The sequence below is a fragment of the Mustela nivalis genome (assembly GCF_964662115.1).
Source record: "Mustela nivalis genome assembly, chromosome: 19".
NCBI lineage: Eukaryota > Metazoa > Chordata > Mammalia > Carnivora > Mustelidae > Mustela > Mustela nivalis.
The window spans coordinates 17,688,399-17,702,005 of NC_139038.1; the positions used below are offsets into that span (position 1 = coordinate 17,688,399).

At 53.6% G+C, this 13,607-nt stretch overlaps 1 protein-coding gene across 4 annotated transcripts in view; it reads left to right on the top strand.

Moving 5' to 3' along the window:
• The window catches only part of GSG1L (GSG1 like), a 193,224-nt gene that overhangs the window by 108,684 nt on the left and 70,933 nt on the right, over positions 1-13,607 (top strand). The window lies entirely within an intron of this gene.

Consider the following 13,607-nt stretch of genomic DNA (forward strand, 5'->3'; position numbering starts at 1 on the left):
GTCTATTGCTAACGTGGCCACAGATTCTCCCATTGCCGTCAGGGGTCCCAGCTGGGGACTCCAGGCCTGTTCCTCCCTGCTCTCTCTCTGGGTGACAGCCAGCACGAGCGTGGGGACACCCAGATCTGACCACTCCCCTGCAGGAGGCTTCCCCTGCTCTCACTGCTCTTGGGGTGAAGGGGTCTCCTCTGTCCAGTTCTGGCCTTCACACGTGACCTCGGTGGCCCAGCCATGCTTGTGGAGTCCTGCTCTTGGTTTGCTTTGCCTTCCCTGGACTCTTCTTCAGAAACTCCCAAGACTCTCAAGCCTGGCCCAGGCTGGCTCCCAACAGTGGCCTTCCGTGGTGGCCCTCTGAGCCTGGTACAGAGCTGTCACTGAGCCATAGGGAGGCCCTGTGTCCTCATAGGCCCCTGAGTCCACACTGTAACCCTTGATGTGGGAGTTGGTGGCATTCCATTTTGTGGATGAGGAAACTGAGGCCCAGCAAGATTTCCATAACTTGCCCCAGATCACAGAGCTAGTAAGGGAGGAAGTGAGATTTGAATCCACTCTGGCTGGCTCCAGAGCCCTGCTCTTGTCCCTGCCTTGTCCCTCTCCACTGAAACTGAATTAATGAGTCTTGGAGTAAAGCCAGATGACCAGCCTCCAGGTTGGCTGCCCTCGCCTTCTCCCTCCTTGGTGCAAACCTCCCCAGGTCTGCCAGTTCCCACCACCAAAGTCTGTGGGGTCTACACTGCCTGCCTCATTACCCACTCCTATCGCAGCCCCCAAGTCCTGTTCCCCTTGGCATTGGCCTCTGAAGGAATCTGCCTCCCTCTCCACACACAGAAAGGTCCAGATCTCCAAAGCCTGTGGCCTTTTCTCATCCCCATCCTCATTCTACTTGACCTTCGGGTGACATTCACAACAACGGCTCCTCCTTCTTGGATTACTCGCTTCTCTTAGCTTTGCTGCTGAAGGAGTCTGGCCACCTCTTCTTCCTCTTTGCTTGTGTCATTTCTTCACTCGTTCATTTAACAAATATTTACCAAGCACCTCCTGTGCCATGCCAGACACTGCTCTCAAAGATAGCGCTGAACACAGTAGATAAAATCTCTGCCCATGTGGGGCTCTCATTATGGAAGGGGAGCAGACCACACATAAGTAAACCAAGAGATAACACCATTCTAAAGAATGAAAAATAAAGCAGGGCAAAGGGTAGAAAGTGACATGTGTTTGGGGGGTGGTAGCTACTTGGATGAGCATTCTGGACAGAGGGCACAGCAAGTGCAAAGGCCCTGAGGTAGCTTGAGTGTGGTGGGTAAGGGGACATCCAAGGGTATGCAGTGGTTTGACAACCTGCTGGGACCTTGAAAGCCAGGTGGGGAGCTGGGTTTCATTTCAAATGCAGTGGGAGATCTCCAAAGAGATCAGCAAGGGAGAGACTTATTCAACATAGTCCCGAAGTCCTCGCCACAGCAATCAGACAAGAAAAAGAAATAAAAGGCATCCTTCTTGGTAAGGAAGAAATAAAACTTTCACTATTTGCAGATGGTGTGATATGCAGTACAGGAAATCTTAAAGACTCCACGAAAAGAACTACTAGAACTGATAAATTCAGTTAAGTGGCAGAATACAAAATCCATATACAGAAATCTGTTGCGTTTCTATACACTAATAATGAAATAGCTGAAAGAGAAATGAGGGAAACACGCCCATTTACAATTGCACTACAAAGAACCAAATTAAAAAAAAAAATAGAATAAGATACCCAGGAACAAACTTCACGGAAGAAGTGAAAGACTGGCCCTCTGAAAACTCTACAACACTGAAGAGAGAAATCGAAGAGGACCCAAAGGCAAAGATCTTTCACGCGCGTGACCTGGAGAAATCCGTGCCGTGAGAAGGTCCATGCGGCCCAAAGCCATCTACAGACTTCACGCCATCCCTCTCAACATACCACCCGTATTTTCCCCAGAACTGGAACACACAGCCCTAAAATTTGTATGGGACCGCCAAAGACCCCCAAATAGCCAAAGCCACCTTGAAAAAGAAGAACAATTCCTGACTTCAGCATATATTAAGGGCATTTACATTTTTACAAGATTCCTGCATCTCAGCGACCAGGGGACGCTTGTTCAAAATGTGGACCCCAGCCTCTGCTCGCATTTGTGGCATTGGCTTCCCTGGGGCGGGGGGGGGGGTGGTGGGGTGGGCAGTCTGGGAACGTGTTTTTTCACCATCACTTGCATATTGGAGAAAGGCTGCTTTAAGCAGAGATTTATTAACCTGGAAATTCCCGAAGGTTCAGCAGGCAGAACTCCGGGGATCCAAGAGTGTGGGTAGCAAAATATTACAACTCTACTCTCCTAGCCTCTAATTGGCAGTCGCATCTCCCTCCTAGCCCTACCTGGGACTTTGTCGCGCATCAGAATCAGAGTTTTCATGACACATTACAGGGTTTGTGCGGATCTCAAAAATACCATGTCCCTTTCTTGCTGCTTTGAAACCCTGGGAGCTCTTAGAACTTGTTATTTATGCATTAATAAAGAAGCATGTAGGTTATTATTATACATCGACTTAAAAAAAAAGTCTTGATGACTCCATTTCAATGTAATTAGTTTCCTTTGCAATTCTATGTATGTTTGTTTTATGCATTTAGAAGCATGATTCCGTGAAAGAGTCCTTAGGTTTCCTCAGATGTCATAAAGGTACGTGGCCCAGAAAAGGTGTGGAACCCTTGCAGAGGGCTGGGGGTGGGTTGGGGGGGCACTCGGGCCGAGCTGGACGCCACTCCTGACTCCTCTTGCCAATGCGTGGGACCTGGGGCAGATTACTTTTCTCCTCTGTGTTTCTTTGTCCTTATATGTAGCCCCTATCTTGAATGCTTGTTGGGAGGAACCAGCCAGGCCACCTGGTGTGTGTGTGAGGGGGGGGGGGTGAACGCATCAGGACATGCCCTTCTTCCACTGGAATGTAGGGTTCCAGCCAGGCTCGTCATGGAGGGGGAGCTGGGCTGGCTGCGCTCTGAATCCCAGCTTTGCCGCTTACCAGCTGTGACGCTGGGCTGGGTAGTGAACAACATTGTGCCTCAGTTTCCCCTCCATAACCTGGACTTAACAATAGCACTCAGGTCATAGGGTCTTGTAGGATGAGATGAGTTTCTCTTTCCAAGGGCCCAGCACAGCGCTTGGCTCTCCCTGGATGACGGTTTATAACGTGGTCATTATTAAATTGTTGGGGTTCCCGGAGGGCTAGATCCAAGTCCTGTTCCCCTCTGTATCCCCCATAATATCTGACACGGAGTCTGGGTTTGGGAACTAGGTGTGCTTCAGGGACTGCTCTTTTTCAGGTGAGGTAAGGGAGACGGGACACTTGTTCTAAAGGTCAGGGTCAGGGATGACAGATCAGATGCCACTGAGGCCATAGGGGACCACAGATTCAGCAGGGGGGCCACAGGGAGGCAAAGCGCAGAGGGCTAGAGCATGGCTAGTCTTGGGGTCCTGAGCAGATCCTGAATCTGGAAAATCCAGATGACAGCATCTCCCTACCACCTGCTGAGCCTGGCTTTGTCAGGCTTGGGACGGATGAGTTTCTTCTGCTGCTTTCCAAGCCTCCGTGTTCTCATCTGTTGAATGGGGACAGCTAGCATTCATTGGGTCCCACCATGAGCTAAGCCTTGGTTATGCCTCTTGATGGGCTTCTTTAATTCTCACAAGGGGTAGGTGGGGAAACTGAGGCTCGAGGCCATACAGCAAGTCCGTAGCAGAGCTGGGGTTTGCCTGGATGTCTGATTCCCGGGCCATGACTTCAGCACTGGGCACATCACCACCTCACGGCGGGCAAGCCTTTCTCTTCTTTCCTCCCTCCCAGTCCTGCTTTATGCTCGCAGAGGTTCTAGAGGGTACATTCTTCCCCGCCTGGCAGCTGGAGTAGGAACCGGTGGGTATCTGGGAGGTCCCTCGGATATAGTGTCTTCCTGGGCAGAAGGCAGACATCTTCCCTGAGCCCTGACCATTTCTGTCTCCTGACTGCCTACTTCTTGGCTTCTTTTTTCCATCTCGCTACTTCCTCCCAGCTCCACTGTAAAAGACTCTGCTCCTCCTCAGGGGTGTCTTCCACTGCAAGGCAGGATCCTATAGGGAAGGGTGGGGAGTGTGGCCAAGTGCAGACGGCGTGCCCCGCCTGCGGGAGTAGCCACCGCTCGGCTCTAGCCAATGTCTTCATGTGGCGACGAGGCCCTGGCCTGCCAGGCTTCCGCAAGAATCTAGATTCTCATGCGGTTTTCCCATTTTTAAATGTTGGCATCTGGTTCAAAATTTTAAAAATACCACATATACCAAGAGAGGAAGAGAGAGACGCACACACGGAGAGGCTGACAGACAGAGAAAGAGAGGCAACGAAAAACCCAGAAAACAGAACAACAACAACAAATTTCAGAAACTCGTCTTGGGGCCAGTTCACAGCCTCTGACCTCCCCTATTCTATTTCCTTTGCCTGCACAGCAGCCCCATCTGGGGAGAAAGAGAGGCCCAGAGAGGTGAGAGCACTTGGTCAAGACGATGGTGGGGGTAGGGAGCAGTGTGGGGTTGGGGACCAGAACTCAACCTCAGTCTTCTCAGCTTTTCCCGCTACGCTCCCCAGGCCCCAGCCTGTGTGGGTCCGAGTTTATTTCCAAGACCCACTTCTGGACTCTAAAGAGGAAGAAAACTCATTGCAGTCTGACGCTGACGGCCAAGGTCACCATGACACATCTCAAATGCTCAGTGACTGGTCCCGGATTCCAACAGAGCAGTTTCTAAAGGGCATGTCTGCTAGAGTCATTTCTAAATTGTTGGGGACTAGAGCCTTGCAGAACTCTGGGGGCCATAAGGCCTTGTCAGATCCCGTTCCGGTGATCGACTGGTTTGTCCACGTGTGAGCTCGGAGGAGAAGGACTCATTTCTGCGGTCCTGGAGTGTCAACTTGCTACACCAACGTTTGCTGAGGACTTGTGATGTGCCAGGAGCCAGACCGGGGGTGGGTGGTTGGGGGGGGGCAATGTTTGCAGCCGTGATCTCATTTAACTTGTCCAGAAGACGTGTAAGTTTCATAGCATTGATTTTATTTTATGGCCAAAGACATTGAAGCTCAGAGAGGTTTGGATAGAGATCCAAGTTCAAATTCAGACCTCTTTGTCCCCAAGTCCAGGCTCGCTCCACCTGAGGACAGGATCGGCTGGAAAGGGTGGAGAGGCTGCCTTCTTGGCTGAGGTCAGGCTGGGGGCTGCAGTGAGGGGCCGGGGTGAGGCTTCTTGGAGGAGGTGACCTTCTCTGAAGAAAGAAGGTATATTAGATTCTCATGGCTGCTGTAACACATTAACACAAACCCACTGAGTTAAAATGGCATGGATTTATTATCTTATAGTTCTAGGGGTCAGAGTTCTGAAATGAGCCGTAGGAGGCTAAGGCACGTGTTCCTTTCTGAAGGCTCCAGATGAGAACCGTTCCCTCACCTTTTCCAGCCTCCGGAGGCTGCTCGCCTTCCTTGGCTCGTGTCTAACCCCGTATCACCCCAACCTCTGCTTCTGCTGTCCCATCTTCTGCTCCTGCCTCTGGCCCTCTGGCCTCCCTCTTTTAAGAATGTTCGTGATTACATGGGGCCCATCTAAATAATCCAGGACGACGTCCCCATCTCAAGATCATGATCACATCCGCGAAGTCCCTTCTGCTGTGTAAGGTAATATACTTGCATGTTCCTGAATCGAGGATGTGGAGATCTTTGACGACCCCGGAGAGGGCAACACTTCAGGGCCCGAGGCCAAGGCTGAGGCTCGGGAGGGCGTGGAATGCTCAGCAAGCAGCCGTACTGAGGGTTGGAGGTGTGCAGGGCTGCTCAGGACCCACGTGTCAAGGGAATCAGCATTTGAACTTTGCCGGCTAGAGCAGTGTTCCTCACACTTGACCATGCGTCTGGATCAGCTGCGGACCTGGTGAAAATGCAGACCTTGAGTCAGTAGGTCTGGGTGGGGATTGAGGATCTGCATTTCTCACAGGCTCCCCCGGGGGCTACAGCTGCTGCTGGTGGTGTGCAGACCCGCTTTGCGTTGAGAGGCTCTAGAGAAGGACTCTAGAAAAGATCGCGGTGTGGCGAACAGTCACGCCCAGGCTCCTTGCTTCCTGAACTTCACGCTGGTTGGCATTTGAACGGCATTCTCATCCCAAGCCCTCTGTTACCCGACGTTTTGGCACATCCTACAAGAGCGGCCACCGAGGCTCGCCACCGGGACCTCCGGTCCAAGCCTAAAAGGTTCTGTCTGACTCAGTGCAAGAAGATTCCCGGCGCCATGACACTGGCAACTCACCAGCCTTCTTGGGCCTTCTCACAAAGGTCGTGGGGCCGGGGTGGGCAGGCAGACCCTCCGGAAGGGCTCTTAGATCCGTGTTCTGGCTCCATTATCTCAATGTGGGCATATTTTTAGAGCTGAATTGTCTTTCCTTTTAATCTAACTCTTTTTCGCAAGTTGGCACCCTCCTGGGTTGGGGGGGTGGCGGCGTGGTATTTGCTGGAACCTTCCCTGTCCCTGAGCAAGCTTGACGACTGAGGGCTTGCCGGGTGTCTCGCTCCTACATGGAGGCATCAGCGAGGGCCATTCAGACTCTTAAAGTGTACTTTGCCGTGGAGAGTCAGGGATAGAAATCGCTTTTGCCATCTTCATAACATGGAGCTGTTGATTTACGGACTCACGAGAGTCAGACGGGCCATGCAAGGGTGCAGGGGACCATGCAGGGTCTGTAGTGACCCAGAAGTACGTGCTGTGTTTGAGGGGAGCAGCCCCCGCTGGGCCCCACAATCATCATCCTACGGGGACGAGGGTCCCAAATTGTGCGTGCACCCATTTTGCACACGAATCCAGAAACCTGGATCAAATTGCATGTGAAGTCTCCTATTTTTAAATGTTGATAATGAATTCAGATATTTTTAAAATACTGTGTGGGCCAAACAAGACATTTTTGTGGGCAGGATTCGGCCTGTTGGCAGCTTCTTTGAGAATCCACTTGTTTTACTGGGAGGGAAACTGAGGCCCACAGAGGCTCAAGGACCTTGCAGAGGTCCCTCAGCGTCAGCTGGAACTCAGGGCTGCTGACACGTGGTGCGACCACCAGCCACCTGTCCCCACCTCAATCCCTGTGCCTCTCAGAGGGCTACCCTGCTCCCCAGCCTTGCAATATTAAGCAGCCTGGGCGGTGGACGGCCGCCCCCACCCCAATCTACCTTCAGTCGGTTTCGGGAGGTGGGCACATCCTAACTCCTCTCTGGGCTAATGTCTCATCTGCAGTTGGAGGGCTCAGGGCTGAGTGGGCCCCGGAGCCCCTCCCTGCAGGTCCCTGAGTTCTCTCAGTATTGACTTTGCGCAAATAGCAGCTGTCATGAAGCCATTTGCAGCCCCGGAGGTCCTGGCCCACGTCATTTACATGATTTAACATGCTGGGTTTCAGGGGGCGTGTCTCTGAGCCCACAGCCAGCAGCCACAGCACCACGATTTATTGATTTGACATATTAAACTGATGGATTTGGGGGAGGGGGGAATTTATCCTGAAATGCCGCCCTGCCTTGGGATTTCACCAGATTTTGCAACAGTCCCCCTCTGCACCCCAGATGGGTTTTATTTGTCCAGAGGCTGAGAAGGACTTGTCCAGGCTGCCCACCCCTTGGCCATGTCCCATGGGAATAACAACATAAACAATAATAGTAACCGTTCATGCTTATATAACTAACCTGCTGTCCACCAGGCACTGCCCTAAGCACTTTGCTCATCAATTAACTCGCTGTGTCCTCACACCGCCCGCAAAGTGGGTATGATATCTAGCCCCAGTTTCCAAGCGAGAAAACATATCCATTGGGAGCACATCGCTTGCTCCATCTCCCAGCTCGTGCCTGGCAGAGCCGGGCATCTACCGAGGTGACCCGGCCCAGCTCTCTGCTCTTTATACCTGTGCCCCGCGGCCACTTAGAATTATTCTAATTGCTCATAATCATACTCGTTAGGAAGTAACAGTAACATGGAGCTTTCTCGAATACTTCCCAAGTGTCAGGCTGGTGTGATTTATAGATATTGTCTCATTAAACGCTCAGGACAAATCTATTATGCCCATTTCTCAAACAAGGAAACCAAGGGATAGAAGGAGAAGGCCCCCGGCCAAGGTCATACATCCGAGACCTGGTTCCCACCCGGTGATCTCCCACTCGGCTACACTGGCCCTGGGAACCGTCTTGGCTCGGGAGGGACTGGGGACGGGAGGGAAATTTTTCCTGCAAACCCATCAGTTCCATCCATGGAGGGTCAGAGTTGGTGTCGTGAAGCTGTTTTTTAAAAAGGCAAGAAGTGCGGCTAACAGGATCAGCTGTCACCCCACGGCCCCGTACCTGATGAGAAGCCATTTCATTTCTCGTGCCCCGGGAGGTCACCACTTCTCAGCTGCAAATCGAGGCATTCATGCCAAGTTTCAGAGAGGCGAAACAATCATCCCAGGGATTACGGAGACTTTCTGGGCATCACCAAGGCAAGACCCTGTCATCCAGGCCAGGGGTGTCCTTCATTCACACGTGCGTGCCTCCGTAACACGAAGGATGGGCAGCCATGCCCTATGCGGTGATTCCCGAAGTTTCCTTATTCAAGTTCCTGCTTCTCTGTGTTTGCCAGGTGCCAGCATCCTCCATCCCCCATCTAGCATGGACTCAATTTCTGAAGTTGACTCACTTTTTTTTTTTTTTTTTTTAACGGGGTGGGAGGAGCCGAAAGGGAGGGCAGAGGGAGAGGGAGGATCTCAAGCCGACTCCAAGCCCGGCACAGAGTCCGCCCCGGGGCTCCCTCCCAGGACGCTGAGCTCACGGCCTGAGTGGAAATCCAGAGATGGATGCTTAGCTGACGGAGCGGTCCAGGCGCCCCCGAAGTTGACTCACTTTCTTATACCTACGCTAAAAAGGGAGCTTTTGATCAGCGGTGCTCATGTCTGAGCTCGTCAGCATCGCCGGGAGAGCTCGTTACAACACAGATGGGTCCCGGGGCCCAAGAATTAGCATCACTTCTTCCCACGTGCGGCTGCGGGTTGGGGCCCACACTGAGACCACTGGCTCGGATCGCTGCTCTAATTGGATCCCTTGCCAAAAACCACGACGTGCTGGGGAGGGTCCCAGCAGGAAACAGAATCCCCCAAATGCTCCCAATGAAGGCGCTTTGATGAAGAAGTCCTTATAGAGGAATGGGAAGGGCTAAGAGAATTTGAGGGCCCCGAAGGCTGGCAGCAGAGGGGAGCCGTTACCAGCCTTGGGTGGGCAGGAAAAAGGGTGGGAACAGCCAAGCCGCAGCTGCTTGGCTCCCACAACCCTCGGGAGCTGTGGTCAAAGTAAGAAAATGAAGTCTCTGCCAGAGAAGGGGAACAAGTCAGGAAGCAGGGCAGAGAAACGCGGACTTTCCGCCCCACCCACCCCCCATTTCTAGCGGGTGCCCTTCATTGTTCATCCAGAGGGTGGGGCGGCCTGGGGGGTACAGTCCTAGGAGTCAGGGCCCCTGGGGCACAGAGCAGGTCAGAGAGGAGCTGAGAGCCGTGGGAAGAGCAGGAGAGGATGGGGCTGATGGAGACTCGCCAGCCCCGAAGGAAATTGTCTAAATGTCCTTCAAGTCTGCCTAGGAGCTACTGGAGATGCTGAGCCCTTTCCCGGACTGGAAACAATTGACAGGTGGTAGAAAGGTGTTTAAGGACCCATTAGCACCAAAGAGGGACTCTTTTGATTGAGGTGATAAGAATTTTAAAAATAACAGAGAACTGAGTAGCTTCTTCACTTTTTGACTCAGACAATTTCGTGTTGTGGGGAGACACGGTTCCCTGGTGGGCAGCCCAGATATGTTACCCACTTGGGGTACTGAGCAGTTCACATCAGGGGCTGGTTGGGGGCTGCCGCTGGGGGCGGGGTGGAGTCCAGCCTGCCCTGAATGTGGGTGAAGGTAGGGGGTGGGCTCTGGGGGACTGGGGTAAGCACAGGGGTGCAAGGAGTCCATGTGCCAGCAGGGAGCAGTGTGCACAGACGCGGGTGGGTCACCCACCCAGTGGTCTTCACAGCCTTGGCCCCGGCCCCCCTCCCCGAGTACCGATGTTCCTGTGGATCTGTCTCCCACCCTTTGCTCCGAGACGTCGTGAGCGCCCACGTCTGGCCAATGCCCGCACCTTTCTGCCCGGGCTCCGGCTACGTCCCGGACAGCCCTTTGGAGGTCCTGCAACTCCTGTGGACCCTCGTTGTCTTTTTGCCTGAGCATCACCTCATTCTCCATGAAGAACGTTCACCGTCTGCCTCAGTTGCCCCAGCAGGGCACGTGGCCCCACTCTGGTCTCCTCCGTGTTCCTTTGTCACCACCTTCGTGGTCAGAGTCCCCCCAAGCCCCTGCCTCAGAAGTTCTCGGCCTCCCTGCTTGTCCTCCCCTCCTGCCGTTGCTGGGGCAGCCCACCTGCAGCCGCTCGCCCCACCCGTGCAGCCTTCCAGACCCTCCTGCCGGGGGGCCTTCCCTTGCTAAGCACCTCACTGCCTAAGCCTCATGGGTCAAGCGCACCTTCCACAGCCTGGCTTCCGGCGTCCTCAAGACCTGTCTGCTCTTCCTTGTGACCTCCTACCCCTCACCCTCCTCACCCCGACATCTGCTGGGATCGGGGAGGACTGGAGTCTACCCTTCCCCCATCCCACTGGGTGGCCACCCTCTTGCGGGAATCCTGGTTCAGGAATTATCTAGAATGCCAGAGAGTTGTGGCCAGGGAGCCCTGTGCCCTCCAACCCAGGCGGGGCACCTCTGACCCACCTCAGGGTGGAGAATGATGTGATTTCAGTGTGGCTCCTGGAGTCGGAGAAGCCTGGGTTCGAACCCAGGCGGTACCGCTTCCTAGCTGGGCAGTATCGTTGCTTAGTCCCTCTGATCAGAATTTGTTCCTCTGTAAAGCGGGTGCCGCCTCACTTAGGTCGTATGGGCGTGGGGAGGTTAACAGGTGAATGCTGGTGCCCAAGGTCAGCCTCCTTTAGAAGCAGACACTGAGATGAGGATTTACATGTCAGTCTTGTACAAAGGCAATGCCCCAGCGGAGAGCGGTAAGGGCATTGGGGGAGGCAGGAAGAACCCTGAGTAAGCCTAACCAGGCATCAGAGAGACGGGTGCCTGTTTCCCCACAGCTAACTTTCTTATTTTCTGGGCATCTCGGCCTCTGACACCCCATCCCAACTCTCAGCGCATCTGTAAGAGCAGAGCTGCACGCCGCTGCGAGGGGAGGGGGCGGGGGGAGGGATGGAGGCCTGGCCCTCAGCCCGTGTGGGCAGGGGCAAGAGCACCACCCCCCGGGGGTGGGGAATAGGGACTTTCTGGGGGAGGTGCTGAGTCAGGAAGCAGCACAGTGGTGAGGGGCGGCCTCCACTTGCCACCAGGGCAACGGCAGCTAGGGGCCAAGGCTGCTGGGAGGGAGGCCAGGCCTCCGTGGGCGCTGCCGCCCTCCTGGTGTGGCTTAGCTCGCCCCGCATCTCCTGCCTTCCTCCCTGCCTTGGTGGGCCTTGGGCCAGAGAGGGGCCTCAGAGGCTATAAGTGTGCCTCGCCAGGGGGTGTTTCAACAACAGCCAGGCTGCCAAGAGCACATTATTCTCTTACAGAAATCCAAGGGATTGCCCAGGAGATGTGATATTTTTGTAGCCAAAAAAAAAAAAAAAAAAAAAAAAAGAAAGAATTTCTCCACAGCTCTGAAAGCCTGTTGTGCTAGGAATGATAGTGGGTGTTTCAGAATCTGGATTCTTCATCAGGGAGCAGATAAGGACTAAGAATTTCTGTCCATTGCCTTCATTCACTAAATAGTATATATTAGATGTCCCTAGCACGTTCCCAGTAGAAGGAACAATTTTATAAAGGCAGAGAGGTAGGAGGGACATGTTTGACAGGTTTGGAGAAGAGACTCTTTGTTGTAAGGGATAGGAATTCCACCTCAGACTGGCTTAGGCAAAGACAAGGACTTAAATGGTTCATGTGATAGAAAGAACAAATGACTGGGAGCTTCAGGCACGGCTGGATCCAGGGGCTCAAACGACGTCATGGGACACTATCTCCTCCGCCCACAGCGCTGCCTTCCTTGGCACTGGCTCTGCATTTAGGAAATCCCTTGCCCTTTGGTGACTCCGTCAGCTGCATCCTTACCCCGTCCCAGGCTCAAACCTAGTAGAAAGAAAGGAATTTTTTTGCCAATAGTTCCAGTCAAAGTCCTGCGACTGACTCTCATTGAACTGACTTGGGTCATACGTCCATCTCTGGCTGGTCAGGCCTGGTCCCTAGTCCCTTCTCTAAAGCTTGAGCCTTGTTCTAACAGTGATTCGTGTGGCTTGGAAAGTAAGTCCCCGGATGTGTTACATTTTCTTCACCCATCCTTTTTCTCAGAAATCTTATCTGCTCCCACAATTGCATTTCTCTTTCTTGACCCTTCACCTCACTCAAGCGCCCCCGGGGCTCCATTTCCTGGGGCACGGTGGGGACGTGTTCCTCCCACACAACAACAATAATATTGCACAAATTGAGCTGTCACTAGATGCTAAGAACAAGCTCTTCACGTTGCTGTCTAATGGAATCCTCACAGCACGACAACACTATGAAATAGGTGTTATTATTATCCTTGTTTTGTAGGTGAAGAAGAGAGGTTATAGAGAGGTTCATTCCGGAACCGATGACTAGAGTCAGGGGGTCCTGAAGCTCCGATGGACTGGATAGGAATTATGTCCCCAAAAGTGGAGCCAGGATGTGTCAGCTGCAACTGAGCTACACAGACGGAGAGGAGGGAAGGGACACTCCAAAGGAAAGTCTTGTGGTGGTGTTCGGGGCGGGAGGGGGGAGACGGGGTGTGTGTGTGTGTATGTGTGTGTGTGTGTAAGAAGCAGACTATGCCCCCTACACTAGGTGGCAGATGATGGCAACCCAAAATGGAAAAGTTGGGGAGAAAAGGGAGCTGTGCTAGCTCAGGGAAAACAAACACTTGAGGAGCCAAACCACGGGAAGGGCAGAGGGGCCGTGGGCCTTCAGGAACAGCTGGAACCAGGCGCTGTCATAAGGCTTACACTCTCACCAGAGTTGCTCTTCCGGGTCACAAGCCCCTCCCTCTAGAACACGGCTGCTTCCAGGACGGCCGCGAGGTTGAAGGTATGGCAGGAGCTCTAGTAAATTCTAGAAAAAAGTGGAGTAAGGTCAATGAAAATGGAGCCTGCCCGTAGCTGCAGGCGACAGAGAACACCGCCCTGACCAGTTTAGCCACTGGGAAGCCCTGGGGGCTGGGGATTGGCCCGGTGATGTCACCTGCCCGGCACTCAGCTCGGAAACGACCATGTCCGCTTCGTCCTAAGGCAGGTGCCTTCCGGGCCATCACACAGCTCCCGCCTGGAGCCGTCACCCAGCAGATGAGGAAAGGGACCCTGTTCAGCTGCAGGACGGAGGCTCCTCCCTCCTGTCAGAAGGGGTCCCGCACCTCGGGCTCCCCCTGACTCGGGCTGGGGACGCCTGAGCCAGTTCTGGGGACCTGGCCGTGATCCACTGTGTCATCAGGACACACCCCAGAGTCTGGGTTCTCCCACCGATGGGCGTGGGG